This window comes from Phyllobates terribilis, unplaced genomic scaffold (assembly GCF_046119375.1).
Source record: "Phyllobates terribilis strain yellow unplaced genomic scaffold, ASM4611937v1 Scaffold_3__8_contigs__length_932513732, whole genome shotgun sequence".
NCBI classification, from domain to species: Eukaryota; Metazoa; Chordata; class Amphibia; order Anura; family Dendrobatidae; genus Phyllobates; species Phyllobates terribilis.
In genome coordinates this window covers 395,665,861-395,692,512 of record NW_027362763.1, presented here as the reverse complement: position 1 = coordinate 395,692,512, position 26,652 = coordinate 395,665,861, and the positions used below count along the sequence as shown (strand labels likewise).

At 44.9% G+C, this 26,652-nt stretch overlaps 1 protein-coding gene across 2 annotated transcripts in view; it reads right to left on the bottom strand.

Annotated features, from left to right (window-relative positions):
* Positions 1-26,652, bottom strand: part of SMAP1 (small ArfGAP 1) — a 287,543-nt gene that overhangs the window by 192,006 nt on the left and 68,885 nt on the right. The window lies entirely within an intron of this gene.

The following is a 26,652-nucleotide window of genomic DNA, read 5'->3' as shown; positions in this document are numbered from 1 at the left end:
TAAAGGGTAATTTCCACAAAAAAATCCAGTTAAAGAGGACCTGTCAGCAAAACATTCGATCCCTAATTAAAAAGGTTTGAGAGTAAAGCTTCTTTAATTCTTATTACATTCATGCCTTTGTAGTAGAATATTGTTGGTGGACCAATAAGAAATTGTTGAAGTTTTATTCTGAAGGACATCAGGGCAGGCACTTCACTAACCAGCTTGGCTGTACTTCTCTGCCATCATCCCATGGTTGTTGACAGGTCATGCTTTCCTCGGTGACCCGTCTACCCTGCGCAGGTGCGGTCATTGCCCGTGTTAGTTTTATCAGAAGGGGTGGTGTCTCCACAGTAAGCTCCTCTAACTTTACTACACATTGGTATAAGACTTAGATTGTGTTTTAACTTTTACACAAATTTCACTAAATAAAAACAATTTGCGTTTCGTGTTATGAGAATAGCTATTGGCAAATTAACAATGAAGTCCCTGGACAAGGTCTTCAAATTGAAGAACATTTCACTAGCGATGAAGACACAGCTGGTAGATAGTTTGGTTTTTTCTGTAGTAACATATGGATGTGAAACCTGGACGATAAAGAAACCAGACAGATGAATCAACGTCTTTGATATGTGGTGGCGGAGAAGGATGCTATCAATACCATGGATGGCAGGAAGAACAAACTAATCAATTTTGGAACAAATCAAGGCAGTCATATCCCTCGAAGCAAGAATCATAAAGCTACGACTGCCTACTTTGGACCTATCATATGAAGAGAGCAATCACTGGAGGAGGTCATGTTCGGAAGAATAGAAGGAACAAGACGAAGACCAGAAACCTGATGGCTTGATACTATCAAGATAACAGTGAAGAAGACCCTGGTGGACCAATCTAGGCTAGGACAAGATCGATCTTCCTACAGAGCATTCGTCCATCAAATCGTCATGGCTCGAGACCGAGCTGAAGGAAGTTACTAATAAACAATAATATACAGAGCCGTAACTTCTCTCTTAATTTTGGCTTTTTGCAGTATGCCATTTGCATTGGTACCATTTTAGGTACATACATTTTGTTTTTTATTTAAAAATGGAATAAAAAGTAATTATGCCCTCGTTCACCTCAATCATTTTGTATAGTGTTCACAATGGAAGATTACATTTTTTTTTTATTTTAGCCTTTTAGTCATTGCAGACAACAACTAGTAAAGCCATTCTAGTGAGGAACCCTTTATTTGCATTTTTTGGATGAGGCGTCAGAGGAGAGTGCCTTTCATCTGTCTAGCTACATTATTGCCAGAGACAATATTGACCGCGACATCTTTGGGTGTAAATGGCTGGGACTGGCTGTGATTTCTGCAGTTGTGGCAAGATTCTGGCTGTGTAGTACAACCTCATTCTGCCACCCATCTTGTGGTGCACTAGTTGATGTAATCTGTTCTGGTTGGGTTTTGAGGTTTTTACAAGATACTACCAATGACATGATCAAGACAGATTCCTTCCTCCGAACATAAAAAACACTGAAGGTTCTCCACTAAATGCAGAGGTTTTCAAAACATGAGGAACGGATGCATGAAATATACTAAAACGTATAGCTTTTATTTATACCACTCTTAAATTATGTTCCTACAGTGGAATCCATTTTTTAAGTGTTTAAACATCAGGAAAAAAAAAACACTGATCCTTTATTGTTCAGCATTTTCACATATGACAAGAACTATTTCACAGAATGAGGCTGTATCCCCCTGTACGAGTTATTACATTAGGGAATTTAGTAATGTGATCCATCTGATGGTAGCAAGGCAGCCTAGCATAGGAGCAGAGCATCAAGCCGGGCCCTCGGGGAATAAGTGAGAATACCGTATTCACATTGGTGATAATTACAGCAGAGTGTCATCTTATCCCAGTGGATACCATTTGCCTTGAAGGAAAATGCAAAAAGATACCAAAATAGCAATTTTATCCACTAAAATATAACAAATTTACACCCTCTCAAAACATGTGTAATGCAAACTAACATATATAACAGCTGAGTTTCAAAACTCCAGCATGGAGACATGAGCTGAACACACAAGGGTCATCGCAATAGCTCAAGTGTCGGCCATAAATCCTCATTCTGTATCAAGCCAACTGTGCTTTCATATGCATTTAAAACAATGCAGATACATACTGGAAAGAACACACATTGAGCCTCCGTCTGGTGAATGTAGGCCAATATGAATGTTAAAGGGAACAGGCCACCAGGTGTTTGCCATCTCATCTGAGAGCAGGATGATGTAGGAGCAGAAACCATGATTCTAGTGATGCATCACTTAATGGGCTACTTTCCGTAATTTTGATAAAATCAGTGTTTTATCTGCTGCAGATCTACTAGTTCTTGGAATATGGAGCTCTGTATAACCTGCCCACACAACTGATTGACTGATTTCTGTGTACACTGTGCATAGGCAGAAAGCTGCCAATCATTGGTGCAGGCAGATTATACAAAGCTCATGAATATGGAAGACTACATGGCAGCAGGTTTACTAAGTCCTCTAGTGATCATATCAAAACTATAGAAATTGCCCAGTAAGTGACATATCGCTGGAGTCAGGGTCTTTGCTCTTACATTGGGAAAAGCTCAAAAGCCATATTTCAGCTAAGTGAACAGTCGTAATTTCCTCTTCTTGCCGATGCAAATCATTATCCTGAAGGGTGATTTAGTAGACTACCCTATTGTATGTTGCAAAAAAAAGGAGTACTTTTTCTTTTTTTTTTAACATGGTAGACTATGGATTCCACTGTATGCAATCACAAGTATTGTTAAATGCATACATCAAGAGTCCTTCAAGACCAGTACACCAAATGGATTATAGCATAGGACTTGGCTTAAAAAATATATCAATTACAAAATGGTCCCAGGCTCCTTGAGAGCAGAGAACCTATGACATGACCTCTGCCCTTAAGTGCCCAGAACAGGATTCACTCCAGGTAGGAGTCAGAGGAAACAGATGGCAGCTGTCAAGGCCAACTTCTCCACTACGCTCACCTGAGCATGCATGGCAGTCTGAGCACGGAGAGCGTGAGAAGACCCTGGCAGAGATCTCGCTCATCTTCTTGCTCATCTCCTGATGATGACTGATCCTTGTTTAAGCCAACAGCAGATGTCAAGGGACAGGCGGTCTTCTATTAATTATCTAATGAGTATGGTCAGTCTCTGCTGACAAGAGTGACAAAAAAAGGCAGAATATCTACTGCCTATAATCCAAAAGGTGTCAGATTTGAAGCCCATTTACTATCATTATCTCATCTCTGATCAAAGAAATATTCGGCAGTTCACATCCCTTTCCAAAAGATGCAATGCTTTCATTTACCAACAGTTCAAACACTCGAAAAAAGGAAAGTGATGCTCACAAGCTAAATCATTTCCAACAAGACATCTGCACGCTTCACATCCATTTATCATCAGTCATAGAAAACCAGGTCCACGAGTATACGAAAGGCATAATGTGCTACACGTACAAACCTGCTTCTAATGAGTTAAAGGCTTGAAGAAGATATTTCCGAACTTCTCCTCTGGGGTAAATGTAGGACCCCACTCATGGGGTTTGCGGAGCGCATTGATGATGTGCTCTCCTTCCAGGCATTGCCATTTCATTTCACAGCTGCTGTGCCAGGAGATTAGACGTGTTCTGCTAATAGCACCTAACATAAATATGTGGCTCACGTCTGACAAGAGCAAAGCACAAAAAGGCACAAACCGAAAACTTTTGGGAAATGAGTGGCTGAAAAGTAAGATAAGCTACAGGCAAAACGCTTGTTAAGATTTATAGTGTTACAGAGGGCCCCAATCCACATGGCGTAATAGAGAAGCTCGGACCTCTGGCAGTGAAGAAACAATAAAACACATTAGGAAATTGAAGCAAAAGGACTGAGCAGGGGTATTCCACCTTTACGGTGACCTCCTGATTCACCACTTCACAGAAAAGTAATATTGTCATCAGAAACGGAAGTCTCACACACAGTCAAAGGAGAATGATGCTCCGCTAGGGTTAGCAATGCTTCACTCAACATGGATTTTCTCCTCAATTCTGTACAAAGCAGCAAAAAAAATAGACATTAAATATGTATCTAATCCCTCTCTCTCGATAGATATATACACACAATAATATATACAGGGTGGTCCAAAAGTAGGTGGACAGAAAGTGTAATAAGGTTATGAAGGGGGAGATTTATCAAACACTAAATTGCAGCCGTCTGTCTGGATCATCCTCCAATAAACCATGAATTAGACGTGGACGATAAGCTTTCCACCCAATAGATTTCAGGATTCTCATGATAGAAGCTCGTGAAATTCCCAATTCCAAAGAGGCTCTTTGGTGGACTTTTTTGGACTCTGAACAAATGTTTCAGCAACAAGTTGTTTATTATCTTCTGTACAGACTGTTTTGGGTCGACCAGTTTTTGGAGCATTAAGGATTGAGCCAGTGGCATTGAATTTGGCACAAATGTGGTAAATGGTTTGTCTCTTTGGGTCTTGAGTACCAAATGTTTCAACCCAATTTGCTCTAACGGTTTCAGCATTTTGAGATTTCCAATACTCTGTTAAAATCCATTTTCTTTGATCTGTATTTAAATTATTTGCCATTATGTGTTATCTGAATTATCTGAAAAGAAAACAGATTTGGGGGAGATCTGTGAAAACTAGATCTGTGAAACTGGCTCAGTTGCCCTTAGCAACCAATCAGATTCCACCTTTCATTTTCCAAAGAGTCTGTGAGGAATGAAAAGTGGAATCTGATTGGTTGCTAAGGGCAACTGAGCCAGTTTCACTTTACACCATATTTGATAAATCTCCCCCTTCATAACCTTATTACACTTTCTGTCCACATACTTTTGGACCACCCTGGATACATAAAATAGACATACATACATACACACACACACACACACAGCAGCCTATAGCATGCGTTCACGTACTGGGCTGCCATCTCCATTGTGCTCTCGTCTACCCCCAGTAGGATAAATGTTTTCTCTTCCTCCTTCTTGGAGTTGAAATCCGGGAAGAGATTTGAGAGTCTCCTGAAGTGAGTGTCCCCCACTGCTGAGTATTTGGTGCAGTGTAGCAGGAAGTGGGTTTCATCCTCCAGGAACTCCAGGTCACAGAGTGGGCACAGTCTGTCCTCTCTGGGCTTGTAGCTCTGTCTTTGCCAGCCGACCTCAATGGCGGCTCAGGATCTGGTGGTCTCTGGGGTCTGGGAGTTTCTCCAGATATGGGGTCAGTCTGTAGTCTCTCTGTAGACTCTGGTACATGGTCAGTTTCTGTGAGGTGTTGATATCATTTCTCCAGTCACTGACGTATCGCTCTTGGCCCTTGTCTACCATCTTCCTGATTCTGGCTTTTATCAGGCAGCTGTGGTTGTTGTTTCGGTCAGGTTGGGTTTGGGTGAGCTGCTCCGTGGGTCCTAGTTTATTTGACCCCCTTACATGTTGCAGGGCTTTATAGTGATGGGAGCTTGGATTGCTACTGTGGCACCCCAGGGGTCTGGTCTCCACAGTAATAGCAATGTTATGTCTGAGAGCAGGTGGGAGGTCTCTTGGTCAGGAATCCTATGCATGCCACACCTCCTGCCCAGTCCTGGGAGGGGACGAACTTCCCCTATATAAAGCTGGGGCTGAGGCAGGGTTAGGGAGAAGAGTAGAGTAGAGTAGAGTTGAGTTGAGAAGAAGAGGAGCAGCATAGGAAAGAAAGATCAGGAGCTCTGTGGGAGCAGTGCTAAAAGGAATCAGGGGCTGGCAGCTGAAGAGCTCGCCCTGATTGAAGAGTTACCACCGGACCCGGAGTCCGAGGCTGTGGGGATTAACCCAGACCCAGCAGCAGAAACCGCCCGGCAGGGGATTTCAGGTCCTCTGGCCAAGAAACCCGAAGGCACGGTCACACGCGTGGGACCAGCACCGCCGTCGTGGAGCGGAAGCCACTAGAAGGCCCCGAGTCACCGGCCATACGGGTGAGCACCACACGGTACACTCAGGGACGTGGGCTACTTTCACCCGCCTCTAGCAAGGTAGCCAGAAGAGTACATTTAGTTGGGGAGGCCTACAACTCCGCCTGGCCAGGGGAGATCCCATCTGCTCAAAGACTGACCAGGCCCCGATCGCTAGCCAGTACTCCGGGAGGGTCTATCTTTATCACCAGTAAAGACCCTGAACTACACCGCATCGTCTCTGAGTGGTTCCTGCTACCCCCATCATCCACGTCGGCTGCCCTGAGGCCATACCCCTCCCATTGGGGGTTATACCATCCACGCTGCACCATCCTTCCACCGGCCTCAGCGGTCTGCCCTGCAGCGGCAGCTCCATAGCTGCATTCAACGGGTGGCGTAGTCGTCCTACATCTACTGCTAATATACCGCCACTTAGTCTGACTCCCTGGGCACGGACCGGGTCACCGCCACGAGACTACTACTCCTATCCGATCCGGCTCCGGGTAGGCTCCCGCGTGCGCAACGCTGCGCGACTCAGGCCCAGGGGCGCGTCACTACTATGTAGGTGAGCCTGGAAGGACAGCGACCTCTTCAGAACTGCTAGGTCCAGTGGGAATCTGCCCAGCTCAGCCCGACAGGCACTGTTGGTGGTGCCCCGATGGACCTGAACAAGGTGCTTACAGAATTCCAAGTGGAATATTTCTGTTGGGCTGGAATCCCATCTTGACCAGCCTGGGTACGAGTGAGGACCCCAGACTTTGCTGCCGTACAGGAGGATTTGGGTGATGATGGCATCAAAGACTTTTAGCCAGACCTTCACTGGCAGCTTTAGATGGTAGAGTGTCCTAAGGATGGCATAGAAGGTTTTGCAGGCCTTATCCTTCAGGGTCTCTATGGCGTGTTTGAAGCTCCCTGACCGGTGAATTTCCAGGCCCAGGTAGGTGTACTTGTCCGTTTCTGTAATAGCACAGCTGTTTAGCACAAATGAAGGGTGCAGGTCTAATCTGGTCTCTCTCTTCTGGAACACCATGATGTTTGTTTTGTTTGGGTTGATGGGTAATGCCTACGTGGAGCTGAATTTCTCCAAGATTTTCAGGTGGTCTTGGAGACCCTTCTCTGTTGGTGACAGCAGCAGTAGGTCATCTGCATACAGCAGGAATTTCACCTGGACATCATGGAGTGCGAGACCTGGTGCCGCAGAGTATTCCAGAGCAGTAGCCAGTTCATTGATATAGATATTGAAGAGCGTTGGACTTGGGCGGCAGCCCTGTCTGACTCCTCGGCTCTGCTGGAAATCAGCCGTTCTTTTCCCGTTCACCCTCACGTTGCAGCGGTTCTCAGTGTAGGAGCTTTTGATGACATCATAGGTCTTCCCTCCTATTCCGCTCTACAGCATTTTCAGCAACAGGCCCGAATGCCATATTGAGTCGAAGGCCTTTTTAACCCCTTCGCAACCTTGGGATTTTCCGTTTTTTGCCTTTTTTGTTTTTTGCGCCCCTTGTTCCCAGAGCCATAGCGTTTTTATTTTTTGGGCAATATGGCCATGTGAGGGCTTATTTTTTAGCGGGATGAGTTGTACTTTTAAACACCATAACTAGTTTTACCATATCGTGTACTGGAAATGGGGAAAAAATTCCAAGTGCGGTGAAATTGCAAAAAAAAAAAACGCAATTCCACAGTTGTTTTTTTTTTTCCATGTTCACTGAATGCTAAAACTGACCTGGCATTACTATTCTCCAGGTCATTACAAGTTCAAAGACACCAAACATGTATAGGTTCTTTTTTATTTAAATGGTGAAAAAAAAATCCAAAATTTGCTAAAAAAAAAAAAAAAAAAAAAAATGGTGCCATTTTCAGAGACCCGTAGCGTCTCCATTTTTTGGGATTTGGGGCCGGGTGAGGGCTTATTTTTTGCACGCCGGGCTGACGTTTTTATTGATACCATTTTGGGGTAGATGCAATGTTTTGATCGCCGTAATTGCATTTTATTGCAATGTTGCGGCGACCAAAAAAACATAATTCTTGTGTTTGGAATTTTTTTCTCGTTACGCCGTTTACCGATCGGATTAATTATTTTTTTTTAATTGATAGATCGGGCGATTCAGAACGCGGCAATACCAAATATCTGTATGTGGGGTTTATTTTTTATTATTTCATTTTGAATGGGGCAAAAGGGGGGTGATTTAAACTTTTATATTTTTTTAAAAACATTTTTTTTTTTACTTTTTGCATGCTTCTATAGTCTCCATAGGAGTCTGATCGCCTCTGCTACATAGAAGTGATGAGCAGATCACCTCTATGTAGCAGAAATGCTCCAGTACTATGAGCGCCGACCACTAGGTGGCACTCATACTAATCTTTACATGACAACCACTGGAGTCTGCTGCAGACCCAGGGTTGTCATTCCCACCCATCGGTGACCCGCGATCACGTGAGGGGGTCACCGATGGGCGGGGTAAGTGACGCGCTTCCGGCGCGGCGATGATAAATGCCTCTGTCAGAGATTGACAGTGGCATTTAACATGTTAACAGCCGCGGGTGGATCGCGATTCCACCGGCGGCTGTTGCAGGCACATGTCAACTGTAACAATCAGCTGACATGTGCCCGGTTCAGTGCGGGCTCAGAGCCTGAGCCCTCACTGAACCGGGGGTGATGGCCTGGGCGTACTAATACGCCTGGGCCATTAAGGGGTTAAAGACTACAAAACAATCCTATATCTTCCCGTGCTTTGTGTTGTGGACGTGACTGAACCAGACTGTGCAGGGTGTAGATGTGGTCGGTGGTGTGGTGGTTTGGCTTGAACCCTGCTTGGCTTTTACGGAGGACGTTGTGTTTGATGATGAAAAGGAGGATCCTCTTGTTTAAGATACTGTTGAACAGTTTTCCCAGGTTGCTGCTGACACATATGCCTCTGTAGTTGGCAGGGTCATACCTGTCCACACTCTTGTGAATGGGTGAGACGAGGCCTTGGTTCCAGGTGTGAGGGAAGTAGCCAGCGCTCAGCACTATATTGAACAGTTTAGCCATTGTAGCCTGTATTTCTGGTGGGCTGTATTTCAGCATTTCCGGCTGGATTCCATCCAGGCCACAGGCTTTTCTACACCTTATGGAAGACACGGTCGCTGAAACTTCCTTTAATGTGATTGGTGTATCCAGATGGTTTTGGAAATGCTTTACTTTTTCCTCCATTGCTTTTAATTTTGCCATTATGTTTTCCTGTTCTTGGCTTTCCATGAAGATTTTGCAGGCATTTAATCCATCCTGGTGTGGGATATTAGAATACAACGATTCCACATCCATGGTGACCAGGATGGTTCCTTCTGGTAGAGGACCTATTGCTGCTAGTTTATTCAGTAGGTCCTTTGTGTCCTGAATGTAGCTAGGTGTATTCTTTACCAGGGGTTTAAGAACACCCTCTACGCATCCAGAAACTTGCTCAGTAAGGGTGTCCACCCATGAAATAATTGGTCTTCCTGGATTACCAGATCTGTGGATTTTGGGAAGCATATAGAATGTCACTATTCTCAGACTCTCTGGTAACAGGTCATTGGCTCTTAACAGATATAGATCTAGAGATATATAAAGAAGGTAATCCTTGCAAGTGTATGCTGGACACTAATCCGTGAGCCTGGGATTCCTGTGAGTGTCAGGTGATATGAGCTAATTATCCTTTTTTTAGTCTAATAGATCTAGAGAGATTTTTATATATATATATATATATATATATATATATATATATATATATATATATATATATATATATATATATATATATATATATATATATATACATATACATACAGTTATATGAAAAAGTTTGGGCACCCCTATTAATCTTAAGCTTAATGTTTTATAAAAATTGGTGTTTTTGCAACAGCTATTTCAGTTTGATATATGTAATAACTGTTGGACACAGTAATGTTTCTGCCTTGAAATGAGGTTTATTGTACTAACAGAAAATGTGCAATCTGCATTCAAACAAAATTTGACAGGTGCATAAGTATGGGCACCCTTATCATTTTCTTGTTTTAAATACTCCTACCTACTTTTTACTGACTTACTAAAGCACTTTTTTTGGTTTTGTAACCTCATTGAGCTTTGAACTTCATAGCAAGGTGTATGCAATCATGAGAAAAGCTACTTAAAGTGGCCACTTGCAAGTTGTTCTCCTGTTTGAATCTCCTCTGAAGAGTGGCATCATGGGCTCCTCAAAACAACTGTCAAATGATCTGAAAACAAAGATTATTCAACATAGTTGTTCAGGGGAAGGATACAAAAAGCTGTCTCAGAGATTTAACCTGTCAGTTTCCACTGTGAGGAACATAGTAAGGAAATGGAAGAACACAGACAGTTCTTGTTAAGGCCAGAAGTGGCAGGCCAAGAAAAACATCAGAAACGCAGAGAAGAAGAATTGTGAGATCAGTCAAGGACAATCCTCAGACCACCTCCAGAGAGCTGCAGCATCAACTTGCTGCAGATGGTGTCACTGTGCATCGGTCAACTATACAACGCACTTTGCACAAGGAGAAGCTGTATGGGAGAGTGATGCGAAAGAAGCCGTTTCTGCAAGCACACCACAAACAGAGTCGGCTGAGGTATGCAAAAGCACATTTGGAGAAGCCAATTTCTTTTTGGAAGAAGGTCATGTGGACTGATGAAACCAAGATTGAGTTGTTTGGTCATACAAAAAGGCGTTATGCATGGCGGCACAAAAACACAGCATTCCAAGAAAAACACTTGCTGCCCACAGTAAAATTTAGTGGAGGTTCCATCATGCTTTGGGGCTGTGTGGCCAATGCCGGCACCGGGAATCTTGTTAAAGTTGAGGGACGCATGGATTCCAATCAGTATCAGCAGATTCTTGACAATAATATTCAAGAATCAGTGATAAAGTTGAAGTTACGCAGGGGATGGATCTTTCAGCAAGACAATGATCCAAAACACCGCGCCAAATCTACTCAGGCATTCATGCAGAGGAACAATTACAATGTTCTGGAATGGCCATCCCAGTCCCCAGCCTGAATATCATTGAACATCTGTGGGATCATTTGAAGAGGGCTGTCCATGCTCGGCGACCATCAAACTTAACTGAACTGGAATTGTTTTGTAAAGAGGAATGGTCAAAAATACCTTCATCCAGGATCCAGGAAATCATTAAAAGCTACAGGAAGCGACTAGAGGCTGTTATGTTTGCAAAAGGAGGATCTACTAAATATTAATGTCACTTTTCTGGTGAGGTGCCCATTCTTATGCACCTGTCAAATTTTGTTTGAATGCAGATTGCACATTTTCTGTTAGTACAATAAACCTTATTTCAAGGCAGAAACATTACTGTGTCCAACAGTTATTACATATATCGAACTGAAATAGCTGTTGCAAAAACACCAATTTTTATAAAACATTAAGCTTAAGATTAATAGGGGTGCCCAAACTTTTTCATATAACTGTATACACACATACACACACACACTGTATATCTCTATACACATACATAGATATAGATAAATATATGTAATCGTACAAGCGTCCCTCTGTCTGTAGCCTTTGTAGACTGCGCAAGCGCGACACGCCTGCGCAGTCTGGCTCCAGACAGAAGAATGCATGGAGCCGTTACAGGTAAGAGGAGTGTGTATGGCGCCTCTCGTCGCCGGAGACCGGGGCAGGAGTGAAGGCGTCGGAATTGGCGCTTGTGCATAGTGCTATCGGGCGCCATTTTACTGAAGACAAATTTCCTGTGTGTCTTCAGCAAAATGGCGCCGAACCGCGTGGTATGAGCACGCACGTACTTCGGCGCCACACTCCTCCCCCAGCATCCGGCAGAACAGGACACAGCAGCGCTGGAGCACAAGGAAGAAAGGGGAGTATAAGTGTTTTTTTCTTTTTGTATGTGTGCAGCGTGAAAGGGATGAGGGGGCCACGCAATCCACGCATACCAGGATTGGGGGGGGTGAGGGGTGATATGCATACCAGGATTGGGGGGGGTGAGGGGTGACATGCATACCAGGATTGGGGGGGGGTGAGGGGTGACATGCATACCAGGATGATGAATGGGGTGCCATGCATACCAGGATGAGGGGTACCATGCATACCAGAAAAGGGATGAGGGGTACCATGCATACCAGAATAGGGATGAGGGGTACCATGTATACCAGAATAGGGATGAGGGGTACCATGCATACCAGAATAGGAATATGTGGTGCCATGCATACCAGGATTGGGGGGAGAGGGGTACCATGCATACCAGGATTGGGGGGGGGTGAGGGGTGTCATGCATACCAGGATTGGGGGGGTGAGGGGTGCCATGCATACCAGGATTGGGGGGGTGAGGGGTGCCATGCATAACAGGATGATGAATGGGGTGCCATGCATACCAGGATGAGGGGTACCATGCCTACCAGAATAGGGATGAGGGGTACCATGCATACCAGAATAGGGATGAGGGGTACCATGCATACCAGAATAGGGATGAGGGGTACCATGCATACCAGGATTGGGGATGAGGGAGCCATGCATACCAGGATGAGAGGTTGGGTGCCATGCATACCAGGATGAGGGATACCATACATACCAGGATAGGGATGCAGGGTACCATGCATACCAGGATGAGGGATGGGGTGCCATACATACCAGGATTGGGGGATGAGGGTAGCACATAACATATATATTATATACACACACAGTATATACACACACACACACACACATATACATACATGGTCAAAATTGTTGGTACCCCTCGTTTAATGAAAGAAAAACCCACAATGGTCACAGAAATAACTAGAATCTGACAAAAGTAATAAATTAAAAATCTATGAAAATGAACAAATGAAAGTCAGATATTGCTTTTCAACCCTGCTTCAACAGAATTTTTAAAAAAATTTAACTCATGAAATAGGCCTGGACAGAAATGATGGTACTCTTAACTTAATATTTTGTTGAACAACCTTTTGAGGCAATCACTGCAATCAAACGATTCCTGTAACTATCAATGAGACTTCTGCACCTCTCGATGGGTATTTTCGCCCACTCCTCATGAGCAAACTGCTCCAGTTGTCTCGTGTTTGAAGGTTGCCTTTTCCAGACAGCATGTTTCAGCTCTTTCTAAAGATGCTCAATAGGATTTAGGTCAGGGCTCATTGAAGGTCACTTCAGAATAATCCAATGTTTTCCTCTTAGCCATTCTTGGGTGTTTTTAGCTGTGTGTTTTGGGTCATTATCCTGTTGCAAGACCCATGACCTGCAACGGAGACAAAGCTTTCTGAAACTGGGCAACACATTTCTCTCTAGAATCCCTTGATTATCTTGAGATTTCATTGCACCCTGCACAGATTCTAGACACCCTGTGCCAGATGCAGCAAAGCAGCCCCAGAACATAGAGCCTCCTCCATGTTACACAGTAGGAACAGTGTTCTTTCCTTAATATGCTTCAGTTTTCAGTCTGTGAACATAGCTCTGACGTGCCTTGCCAAAAACTTCCAATTTTGTCTTATCTGTCCATAGGACATTCTCCCAGAAGCTTTGCGGCTTGTCAACATGTAGTTTGGCAAATTCCAGTCTGGCTTTTTTCTGATTTTTTTCACAATGGTGTTCTCCTTGGTCGTCTCCCATGAAGTCCACTTTGAATCAAACAATGAATGATGGTGCAATCTGATACTGATGTTCCTTGAGCTTGAAGTTCACCTTTAATCTCTTTAGAAGTTATCCTTGGCTCTTTAGTTACCATTCGTATTATCCGTCTCTTTGATTTGTCATCAATTTTCCTCCTCCGGCCACGTCCAGAGAGGTTGGCTACAGTCCCATGGATCTTACATTTCTGAAAAATATGTGCAACTGTAGTCACAGGAACATCAAGCTGCTTGGAGATGGTCTTGTAACCTTTACCCTGCTTGTCTATAATTTTCTTTCTAATCTCCTGAGACAACTCTTTCCTTGGCTTCCTCTGGTCCATGTTGAGTGTGGTACACACCATGTCACCAAACAGCATAGTCAGTATCTGTAGCCCTATATACAGGCCCACTGACTGATTACAAGAATGTAGACACCTGTGATGTTAAATCAAGTTGTGTCCACTAATTAACATGTCCCTTTTGTCACATTTTCAGGGGTACAATAATTTCTCTCCAGGCCTATTTCAGGAGTTTCATTTTTTTTTTTAATTCTGTGGAAGCAGGGTTGAAAAGAAATGTCTGACTTTCATTTGTTCATTTTCATAGATTTTTAATTTATTATTACTGTTGTCAGATTCAAGTTATTTCTGTGACCATTGTGGGTTTTTCTTTCATTAAACGAGGGGTACCAACAATTTTGACCATGTGTGTGGTGAACCACATGAGATATAGAAAATTATATATATATATATATATATATATATATATATATATATATATATATATATATATATATATATATAGATATATATATATAGATATATATAGATAGATAGAGATACAGTACAGACCAAAAGTTTAGACACACCTTCTCATTTGAAGATTTTTCTGTATTTTCATGACTATGAAAATTGTACATTCACACTGAAGGCATCAAAACTATGAATTAACACATGTGGAATTATATACTTAACAAAAAAGTGTGAAACAACTGAAAATATGTCTTATATTCTAGGTTCTTCAAAGTAGCCACCTTACGCTTTGATGACTGCTTTGCACACTCTTGGCATTCTCTTGATGAGCTTCAAGAGGTAGTCACCGGAAATGGTTTTCACTTCACAGGTGTGCCCTGTCAGGTTTAATAAGTGGGATTTCTTGCCTTATAAATGGGGTTGGGACCATCAGTTGTGTTGTGCAGAAGTCTGGTGGATACACAGCTGATAGTCCTACTGAATAGACTGTTAGCTGCTTTTTTCTTGCCATAATACAAATTCTAAGTAAAGAAAAACGAGTGGCCATCATTACTTTAAGAAATGAAGGTCAGTCAGTCTGAAAAATTGGGAAAACTTTGAAAGTGTCCCCAAGTGCAGTTGCAAAAGCCAACAAGCGCTAGAAAGAAACTGGCTCACATGAGGACCGCCCCAGGAAAGGAAGACCAAGAGTCACCTCTGCTTCTGAGGATAAGTTTATACGAGTCACCAGCCTCAGAAATCACAGGTTAACAGCAGCTCAGATTAGAGACCAGGTCAATGCCACACAGAATTCTAGCAGCAGACACATCTCTACAACAACTGTTAAGAGGAGACTTTGTGCAGCAGGCCTTCATGGTAAAATAGCTGCTAGGAAACCACTGCTAAGGACAGGCAACAAGCAGAAGAGACTTGTTTGGGTTAAAGAACACATGGAATGGACATTAGACCAGTGGAAATCTGTGCTTTGGTCTGATGAGTCCAAATTTGAGATCTTTGGTTCCAACCACCGTGTCTTTGTGCAACGCAGAAAAGGTGAACAGATGGACTCTACATGCCTGGTTCCCACCGTGAAGCATGGAGGAGGAGGTGTGATGGTGTGGGGGTGCTTTGCTGGTGACACTGTTGGGGATTTTTTCAAAATTGAAGGCATACTGAACCAGCATGGCTACCACAGCATCTTGCAGCGGCATGTTATTCCATCTGGTTTGCGTTTAGCTGGACCATTATTTATTTTTCAATAGGACAATGACCCCGAACACACCTCCAGGCTGTGTAAGGGCTATTTGACCAAGAAGGCGAGTGATTGGGTGCTACGCCAGATGACCTGGCCTCCACAGTCACCAGACCTGAACCCAATCGAGATGGTTTAGGGCGAGCTGGACCGCAGAGTGAAGGCAAAGGGGCCAACAAGTGCTAAGCATCTCTGGGAACTCCTTCAAGATTGTTGGAAGACCATTTCTGGTGACTACCTCTTGAAGCTCATCAAGAGAATGCCAAGAGTGTGCAAAGCAGTCATCAAAGCAAAAGGTGGCTACTTTGAAGAACCTAGAATATAAGACATATTTTCAGTTGTTTCACTTTTTTGTTAAGTATATAATTCCACATGTGTTAATTCATAGTTTTGATGCCTTCAGTGTGAATGTACAATTTTCATAGTCATGAAAATACAGAAAAATCTTTAAATGAGAAGGTGTGTCCAAACTTTTGGCCTGTACTGTGTGTATGTATATGAATTGTTTCATATATCTATCTATCTATATATATCTATCATGTGTATACACACTGACATGCACACGCATGTGTGTGTGTATATATGTGTTAAGAGCCAATGACCTGTTACCAGAGTCCGAGAATAGAGACATTCTATATGCTTCCCAAAATCCACAAATCTGGTAATCCAGGAAGACCAATTATTTCATGTGTGGGCACCCTTACTGAGCAAGCTTCTGGATGGGTAGAGTGTGTTCTTAAACCCCTGGTAAAGAATACACCTAGCTATATTCAGGACACGACAGACCTACTGAATAAACTAGCAGCAATAGGTCGTCAACCAGAAGGAACCATCCTGGCCACCATGGATGTGGAATCGTTGTATTCTAATATCCCACACCAAGATGGATTAAATGCCTGCAAAATCTTCATGGAAAATACAGGAATTGATGCTGATTCCGTGGTGAAACTGACAAAATTCTTCCTCACCCACAATTACTTTGAATTTGATAGCACAGTGGGTACGGAAAGTATTCAGACCCCTTTAAATTTTTTCACTCTTTTAGTTTCATTGCAGCCATTTGGTAAATTCTAAAAAGTTCATTTTTTTTTTCATTAATGAACACTCTCTGCACCCCATCTTGACTGAAAACAAAAAAAAAAAAGAAATTTGCGCAAATTTATTAAAAAAGAAAAACTGAAATATCACACCCACTGTATATCTACAGGAGACTGGTACGATGGGAAGTAAAATGGCTCCACAGTAAGCAAATATTTTCATGGCCAAGCATGAAAGTGACTTTTTGTCCTCTTGTCCCATCAGGCCTCTGGCCTACTATCGTTTCATTGACGATATTTTAATCATCTGGATGGAGCTGAGCAACAGCTGAAGACGTTCCATGAACGCTTTAATCGATTTCATCCCTCCATCAACCTAACAGTCAACTACTCCTGTACTGAAATTTACTTTATGGAAACCATCTTCAAGCTACAGAACAATGAAATAAAGACATCCTTGTACCGGAAGCTAATCGACCGTCGAACATATCTTAAATGGGACAGTTTCCATCCGCAACACAAACTATTGTCTACAGCCAAGCCATCAGATACAAAACGGATATGTTCCAACCCTATGGATAGAGAGAAACATCTTGATGGCCTCAGAAAGACCTTTTTGAATCAGGGCAACCATCCAAGAACAATTGAGAACCAGATTACAAGAGCCACCAGAATATCAAGGAATCATCTCCTACATTATAAAACCAAACAAGAAAGCAACCGGGTGCCTCTAGTAGTCACCTACAATCCAAACCTGGAGGCGCTAAGGAGGAGGTGGACAGAAACCTTTACTACAAAAAGAAGCCCGATTACAATCCATATTTCCAGAACCCCCTTCTGTGTTTCAGGCAGCCCCCAAATCTAAGAAGCATCATTGTCAGAAGCTCCCTGTCATCTCCTCCAGCTACAGGTACATTTCCTTGCAACCAGAAAAAATGTAAAACTGGTCCATTTAAAATGACCACAGACAAGATGAAGATACCCAAGTCACATCAGGATTACAAGATTCCAGGTACTTTCAGCTGTATCACATCTAATGTAGTGTACTTAATTATATGTACCAAATGTCCAGCTGGGGGTCTGCATGTAGTGGAGACTGGGCAAAAACTTAGGACAAGGATGAATCATCATCGCCACACAATAAAAGAAAAAGACGTAGCTACTTACCGGTAATGGGATTTCTCGGAACCCATGACGGCACCACGGAGAGAGTGGATCCGCCCTTCAAGGACAGGAAACCTACAGATAAAAAGGGCGGCACCTCTCTCCCACATCAGTTGGTTTACAGAGCACCGAGAGGACCGCCAGGTTAGGAACACAAATTTTTTTATATATACACATATATATATATATATATATATATATATATATATATATATATATATATATATATATATATATATATATATATATATATATATATATATATATATATATACACACATACACACAGTACAGACCAAAAGTTTAGACACACCTATTATACATTATACATATATATATATATATATATATATATATATATATATATATATATATATATTTATTATATTTTTATTTTAGTTTTTTTTTTAAAAAGGAGCTTGCCAGACACACCCTGTGACTATAAAAAGGCAACAAACAAATGTGCGCACCCATGTGTGAAGGGAGGGAATGTACGGGTGCCGTCATGGGTTCCGAGAAATCCCATTACCGGTAAGTAACTACGTCTTTCTCTTTCCCCATGACGGCACCACGGAGAGATTTGCAGACAAGTGTAGATTAGGGAGGGACCACAGCTTCCAGAACGCTGAAGACGAAGTTAGATCTATCCGGTAGTGTTTAAAGAATGTGGAAGGAGAAGACCAGGTCGCCGCTCTACATATCTGTTCGATAGAAGCCCCAGCCTTCTCCGCCCAGGAGGCTGCCACTGCCCTAGTCGAGTGAGCCTTTAGGCCCACAGGCACGGTTTCCCCGCTTGAGGAGTAAGCCAGGGAGATGGCGTCCCTTATCCACCTTGCCAGGGTGCTCTTGGAAGCCTTCCGTCCCTTCAGAGATCCCTGGAAGCACACAAAGAGAGACCTATCCTTCCTACACTCTCATTTGGCCTCTAAGTATTGTATAATGCACCTCCTGACATCTAAGGTGTGAATGGCCTCTTCCCCCTTGTTTTTTGGGTCTGAACAAAAGGAAGGGAGGGTGACCTCCTGTGACCTGTGGAAGAGGGATCCCACCTTAGGAAGGTACGCTGGGTCAGTCCTAAGTGTCACCCTATCTTCTAGGATTTGCGTAAAGCGGGGCCCTGCTGATAAGGCTTGTATGTCACTAATCCGACGTGCCGATGTGAGGGCTACTAGAAGGGACATCTTAAGGGACAGGATTTTAAGAGACGCATCCGCTAGAGGTTCAAAGGGACACCTGGTCAGAGCCGAAAGCACAAGATTTAAGTCCCAAGGAGGAGCATTCCGGGAGGGGATGGGCCTGGACCTATGGGATGCCCTGAGGAACCTGGAGACCCATCTATCCCTAGCCAGGTCACAGTTATATAGGGCTCGCAGCGCCGCCACCTGAACCTTCAGAGTGCTTGTGGCCAACCCCTGCTCCAACCCCTTTTGAAGAAACTACAAGATAGCAGTAATGGGGGCCTCCCCCACTACTTCCGACCCCGTGAAAGAAAGAAATCTTCTCCAGGTTTTACCATAGAGTTTGGTAGTTACGGGTTTCCTACTCTGCAGTAAGGTGGAGATTAAATTGGGGGAGAACCCTCTATCCTTCAAGAGCGCCCTCTCAAACTCCAAGCTGTCAGGTGCAGGTTTGCTACCTGTGGGTGAAGGACTGGTCCCTGGGACAGCAGATCCGGAACTTCCGGAAGGACCCAGGGGTCGGAGGTGGACATTATCCTTAGCCAGGAAAACCAAGGCCTCCTTGGCCAGAAGGGGGCGATCAGGATCATGTTTGCCTCGTCTTCCCTGATCTTCCTCAGAACTGCCGGAATGAGAGTAATCGAAGGAAAGGCATACGCTAGCTGGTGGTTCCATGGGATAGAGAAGGCATCTAGCGCCGCTGGGTTCCCAATGGGGGTCGATCGAGAAGAACGTGTCCACTTTTTTGTTTTGCCAGTTGGCAAATAGGTCTATGGAGGGGTGCCCCCAAACCCTCATGATTTTGTCGAACACTAGCTGGTTCAGCCCCCACTCGCCCTGTCTCAGCTGGGTCCTGCTCAGGAAGTCCGCCGTGACATTCTCTGTCCCTTTTATGTGGAGTGCTGATAGAGACTCTAGATTGTTCTCTGCTACCCGGAGGATGGAACTTGACACCCGTAGAAGAGAATGGGACCGGGTACCCCCCTGGTAATTTAGGTATGCCACCACTACCCTGTTGTCCGAAAAAACTCTCACGTGGTGCCCTCTTAGCGTGTCTAGAAATTCTAAGAGGCCATACTTCACCGCCAGAAGCTCCTTCATGTTGGAGGATACCCCTTCCAAATCCTTCGACCAGAAACCCTGAGCCACTTGGTCGTTTAGATGAGCCCCCCACCCCCAGGTGCTTGCATCCATCGTTAGTATCTGACAAAATGGTATTGTCCATGGGACGTCTCTGCCTAGATTGTCCCCCTCTGTCCACTATGTCAGGGAAAGCAAAGTTTTTGATAAGGTCAGCCGATCTTCTAAGTGCCCTCTTAGTGACCTTTCCGCCCCCAAGATCTCCCATTGTAAGCCCCTGGTGTGCAACTGAGCCCAGCGGACCCCCGGTATGCAGGCAGTCATGGAGCCTAGGAGGGACATTGCTCCCCTCAGTGTCATATCGGGATGGTTCTTCACGTAGGACACTCGGGCCATCATGCTTTGGATTTTCTCTGCCGGGAGATGGCATTTCTGACTCCTTGAATCTAACAGGATACCCAAGTACTCTTGCACTTGATCTGGTTCTAGCCTGGATTTTTTCAGATTCAGAAGCCAGCCTAAACTCGACAAGGAACCCATGACTTTTGCTAGATGGTCCTTGCAATGGCTGAACGAGTTGCCTAGAATAAGTAGATCGTCCAGGTACGGGACTATTAGGATGTTCCTCTCCCTCAGATGGGCCATAACCTCTGCCACCACCTTTGTGAAGACTCTTGGGGCTATTGCTAGCCCGAAGGGGAGAGCCGTATATTGGTAGTGCCTTATTGTGCCCCTTATCGGTATCGCTACCCTCAGGAATTTTTGGTAGTCTCTGTGTATGGGGACATGATAATATGTGTCCTTCAGATCCAGGACAGCCATAAAACAGCCTGGGAACAACAATTTCACAGATGTTTTTATTGACTCCATCTTTGAACTTTCAGAACCCTGTTCAATTTCTTTAGATTTACAATAGTCCTGACTGTTCCATCAGGTTTCTTCCTGAGGAATAGAGGGGAGTAGAACCCATCGCCTACCTCCTGAGCTGGGACTTCCCGAAGGACTGCCTCGTCCACTAGGCCTAGAACCTCTTGTTCTAGAGCCAACTGCTCTACCCCTGAAGACCTCACGGGGGTTACTATGAAATTTGGATGGGGAGTGGAGAGGAACTGGAATTTTAGCCCCGATTTTATCAGGTCTAAAATCCAGCGCACGTTTGATATTTTTTCCCAGGCCGGGAGGAAATGGAGAAGCCTCCCCCCACCTGGGGCTGCCTTTCATTGGGCGGGTTTCCTATTGTCACTAGGGGGCCTGTTAAACATAAACCCCTTGGCTTTTTTCTGCCTCCTGTCCTCCCACCTGTACTGGTCTTTGGGGGGGGGGGGGGTCACCTTCGCATGAATTTCCTACTCCAAAAAGATTTCCTAAAAGAAGTACCGGAGAGGACCGGGAAGCGTTTTTTTTGTTATCCCCGGCCTTGTCCAGGATATCATCCAGAGTAGACCCGAATAAGAATTCCCCCTCACACGGGATGGAGCACAGCCTAGACTTCGTTTGGAGGTCGCCTGGCCAGCATTTGAGCCAGAGGGCCCGCCTAGCAGCGTTTGAAAAACTCCCAGCCCTAGCTGCCAGCCTGACAGTCGGCTGAGGCGTCAGCCAGAAAAGCCGCTGCGCCCTTCATCACTGGGATGGAGTCTATTATATCATACCTTGAGGCTTTATCCTTCAACTGCGCTTCTAGTTGGTCTAGCCAGACCATCAAAGATCTGGCCGTGCATGTGGCTGCCACCGCGGGTTTTAACACCCCCCCCCTGCCGCCCCCCAAGCTCCTTTCAAAAAGGAGTCAGCTTTCTTATCCATAGGGTCTTTAAGCACCCCCATGTCCTCAAATGGCAGGGAAAACTTTCTAGAGGCCTTGGCTATCGCGACGTCAATTTTAGGCGCGGTCCCCCAGAAGGAGCACACAGGGCCCTCAAAGGGGTATTTCCTTTTGGGTGACAACAACCCTTTCCTCTCTGGTTTTCTCCATTCCCTCAGAGAATGTACTTGATCATTAAGAGGGAAGGATCTCTTTTCTTCTGTCCTAGGTCACTAAACATTATGTCCTGGATAGACTTTTTAGGGTGAGGATCCACGAACCCCAGAGTAGACCTAACCGCCTTAATCAAGGTATCGGAAGACGACGAAGACGATGAATTGGAGACTACTCCCTCCTCGTCTGAACCACTGGACTCCGGCACCGGGGATAGGTGTTTAGTTTTCCCTTGTCCCCCTCCCCCATTCTGCAGGGACTTAAAGGTGTCCTCCACCTGAGATTTAATCAGGGATCTGAGTTCGGAGGCAAACTTAGGGGTCTCCTCACAGATAGTTTGCTCGATGCATGAGTTACACAGTCTCTTTTGCCATGCAGTGGGCAGATCCGCTGCGCAAAGCGCGCAGGCCCTGTGCTTGGACTTGCCCGTACTCTTCCTGCCCTGAGAAGAAAAGAGAGGGGGTCTCAAGTTACAAGTGAGCTTTCACGAAGATCACTTACCGACCCGTAGTAAGAGGGAATACCGGATTTGAAGACGAACCCGTTCCAGTAGCTGGGTCCTTCATCGAGGCTGACGCCGCGCTGGAGTCCTTGCCACGTTGTGAAAACCTGCCAGAACGCGCGCTTCCTCCGTTACGTTGCCGTGAAGGGCCGCTGGAGGATCCTTTCATACGCTTCCTCTGAGGCGATGGTGAGTGGGGGTGCAGGGACTGCACCACGTGGGACTCCTGCTCGCTCAGAGCTGCAGAGTGCCAGAGAATGCCAGGAAGCACTTCCGCTGTGCTTCCCTGGCCATTTAAACTCTATAGGGGTCCGCCCCCCCTTCAGGCCTGGCACCTATCAGGTGCCCCCCCCCCCCCCCGTGCGGGCAGTTTCCCGCACGTGCGTTTGAACGCGCCGCTCACAGAGGGGCCTGCGGCCGTGTCACTACCGGCGCACCCGCACCCCGTGTCACTCGCTCCGAAACTTCTCCAGGCAGTCGTCCGGCGCACGCGCTTCGCCAAGCCCAGGCAAGCCTCCGACCCGGGCCCCGGGGCTCAGGCCTACTCACTAACCCGAGCTCCGGAAGCCCCGCCATACTCACCACCTGGGCCTCGACGCCACCGGAGACAGCGGCGATCCAGTTCTTTGCTGTGTCGCGTCTCCCTGCCACCCTAGAGGCCCGCTGACCCCAGCGGTGGCGCTACAGGACACCGCACCAGCCAAGGCAGGGAACCCCCGCTGCCTGAACCGGTCTGGCCGGGCCTGGTAAGTTCTCATTTTCTTCATTCCTTTTCAGGCACTTCCATCCGTAGGTCCCTGTCAAGGACAGGAAACCAACTGATGCGGTAGAGAGGTGCCGCCCTTTTTATCTGTAGGTTTCCTGTCCTTGAAGGGCGGATCCCCTCTCTCCGTGGTGCCATCATGGGGAAAGAGAAAAGAATAGATCTACCTGTAGCCAAGCATTTTTGCTCCCCTGATCACAGAATCAAAGACATGAAATTACTGGTATTAAAAGGTAACTTCAAATCTCAGAGAGAAAGGAGAGTCTCGGAATATAAATTAATGGTGACTTTTGACACCTTCAGAGCAGGAATGAATGTGTCACATGGATTTATGTCATTCTACATCAACTAAGGAATGTGCCCATCAGAATTTTGGGTTCATCACAACACTGCACCAAACAATAAAACTTTCACAGTCCTTATCTATGAACTACTAAAATATTTACAGCCAGAAATGTTTACCTCCCCCACAGTAATAGCTCTGCTTTATGTCACCTGTCTCATCTATTGCATTATTTCTGAGCCCTATTGGGTATAAATACACTGCTCAAAAAAAAAAGGGAACACTCAAATAATACATCCTAGATCTGAATGAATGAAATATTCTCATTGAATACTTTGTACTGTACAAAGTTGAATGTGCTGACAACAAAATAACACAAAAATCATCAATGGAAATCAAATTTATTAACCAATGGAGGCCTGGATTTGGAGTCACCCCCAAAATTAAAGTGGAAAAACATACTACAGGCTGATCCAACTTTGATGTAATGTCCTTAAAACAAGTCAAAATGAGGCTCAGTATTGTGTGTGGGCTCCACGTGCCTGTATGACTTCCCTACAACGCCTGGGCATGCTCCTGATGAGGTTGCGGATGGTCTCCTGTGGGATCTCCTCCCAGACCTGGACTAAAGCATCCGCCAACTCCTGGACAGTCTGTGGTGCAACGTGACGTTGGTGGATGGAGCAAGACATGATGTCCCAGATGTGCTCAATCGGATTCAGGTCTGGGGAACGGGCTGGCCAGTCCATAGCTTCAATGCCTTCATCTTGCAGGAACTGCTGACATACTCCAGCCACATGAGGTCTGGCATTGTCCTGCATTAGGAGGAACCCAGGGCCAACCGCACCAGCATATGGTCTCACAAGGGGTCTGAGGATCTTATCTCGGTACCTAATGGCAGTCAGGCTACCTCTGGCGAGCACATGGAAGGCTGTGCGGCCCTCCAAAGAAATGCCACCCCACACCATTACTAACCCACTGCCAAACCGGTCATGAGGAAAGATGTTGCAGGCAGCAGATCGCGCTCCACGGCATCTCCAGACTCTGTCACATGTGCTCAGTGTGAACCTGCTTTCATCTGTGAAGAGCACAGGGCGCCAGTGGCGACTTTGCCAATCCTGGTGTTCTGTGGCAAATGCAAAGAGTCCTACACGTGAGGAATGTCTGTTTCTAACACATTCCTCACATGTAATAAAGCTGTCAAACAGTCGCAAATCATGCACACGGGAGGGATTCAAACATAACACCGAGCAGCTGTAAATACTCAGTGCTCGGCCAGTGCATACTCGGCGAAAGGGTTAACAAAACATACTTGCTCATCACTACAAGCAACCAATAAGAACAAATGGATGTCCACTAAAATCAGAGGCTAAAATGCAGTTTAATATTTCCAGACAAATGTTCCAGGGAAGAGTGTTAAAAAGGCTATTAAATGAGCTGCATGAACTGTTTGTTCTGTTGGCATGTGGGGAACCCTTAATAGAGCAATAAATACAGAAAATGCAGAAAAAACTGAAATTTAAAGGGAACCTGTCAGCAACATTTTACTAAGTAAAGTACAGAGTGCCATATTGGCGCTGTCATACTGATTAACACCCCTTTATGACCGGAGCATTTTCTGTTTTTGCGATTTTGTTTTTTGCTCCCCTTCTTCCCAGAGCCATGTACTTTTGAACAACATCATAGGTTTTGCCATATCGTGTCCTGAAAAACGGGAAAAAAATTCCAAGTGCTGTGAAACTGCAAAAAAAAAAAAGTGCAATTCCACATTTTTGTTTACCATGTTCACTAAGTGCTAAAACTGACCTGCCATTATGATTCTCCACGTCATTACGAGTTTGTAGATACCAAACATGTATAGGTTCTTTCTTATTTAAGTGGTGAAAAAAAAAAAAATGGCGCCATTTTCCGAGACCAATAGCGTCTCTATTTTTCAGAATCTGGGTCCGGGTGAGGGCTTATAGCTTACACTTTGCACACCGAGCTAACGTTTTTTATTGATACCATTTTGGGGTAGATCCGATGTTTTGATCGCCCATTATTGCATTTTATTGAAATGCAGCAGCGGTCAAAAAAAAACTTAATTCTGCTGTTTTGAATTTTTTTGCTCATTACACTGTTTACCGATCTGATTAATTCTTTTTTCACATTGATAGATCGGGCGATTCGGAACGCGGTGATACCAAATATGTGTATATTTGATTTTTTTTATTGTTTTATTTTGAATGGAGCGAAAGGTGGGTGATTTAAACTTTTAGATTTTTTTTATTTTAATATTTTTAAAAACTTTTTTTTTTTTTTTTTTTTTTTTGCATGCTTCAATAGTCTCCATAGGAGACTAGAAGCTGGGATTATCTGATCGCCTCTGCTACTCACACAGGCGATCATCAAATCGTAGCAGAAATGCTCACTTGATATGAGCATCGACTGCTGGGCTGCGCACATAGCTATCTGGCAATGACAACAGCAGGGGTCTCGTGCAGAACCCGGGTTGTCATGCCAACTCATCGGTGACCCGCGATCATGTGACATCGATTCGAGGGGCCAATGACGCGCATCCGGTTTGCGCAAGTTAAATGTTGCTGTCAAAGATTGACAGCGGCATTTAACTAGTTAATAGCCGCGGGTGGATCGCAATTCCACCCGCGTCTATTAGGGGCATATGACAGCTGTACAGATCAGCTGTTATGTGCCCAGAAAGTTGCGCGCTCAGCGCCGGAGCCCACATCAAAGGAAATGGCCTGACATGTGTCATAACGGTACAGCACATGTCAGTAAGGGGTTATAATGATACCCCAGGTGAAGAAATCAGTTTTGCAGATTTTCTTTATTCTTGGTTTGAAGTTTCCTTGCATTCACATCTTGGTGCATCAGGGCAGGCCTGTGGGAGGGACTGAGTGAAGGGGACGGAACAAAGATGAAGACCCTACCCAATGTCTGGGGGTCTCTTAATTAAAATTTTGCGCCGGCGCAGTCCTAGCCATGAGTGGCGCTAACACAGAATGAGGTCTTGGAAGTCTTCAGGAAAATGGTGCTGGCAGCTGCACATGCGTAGATTGCTTTGTGCCGCCGGAACCATTTAACTGAAGACCACCATTAGATCAAACTGCGCAAACGCCGCCTGCTGCAAAGCCGGTGCAAAAT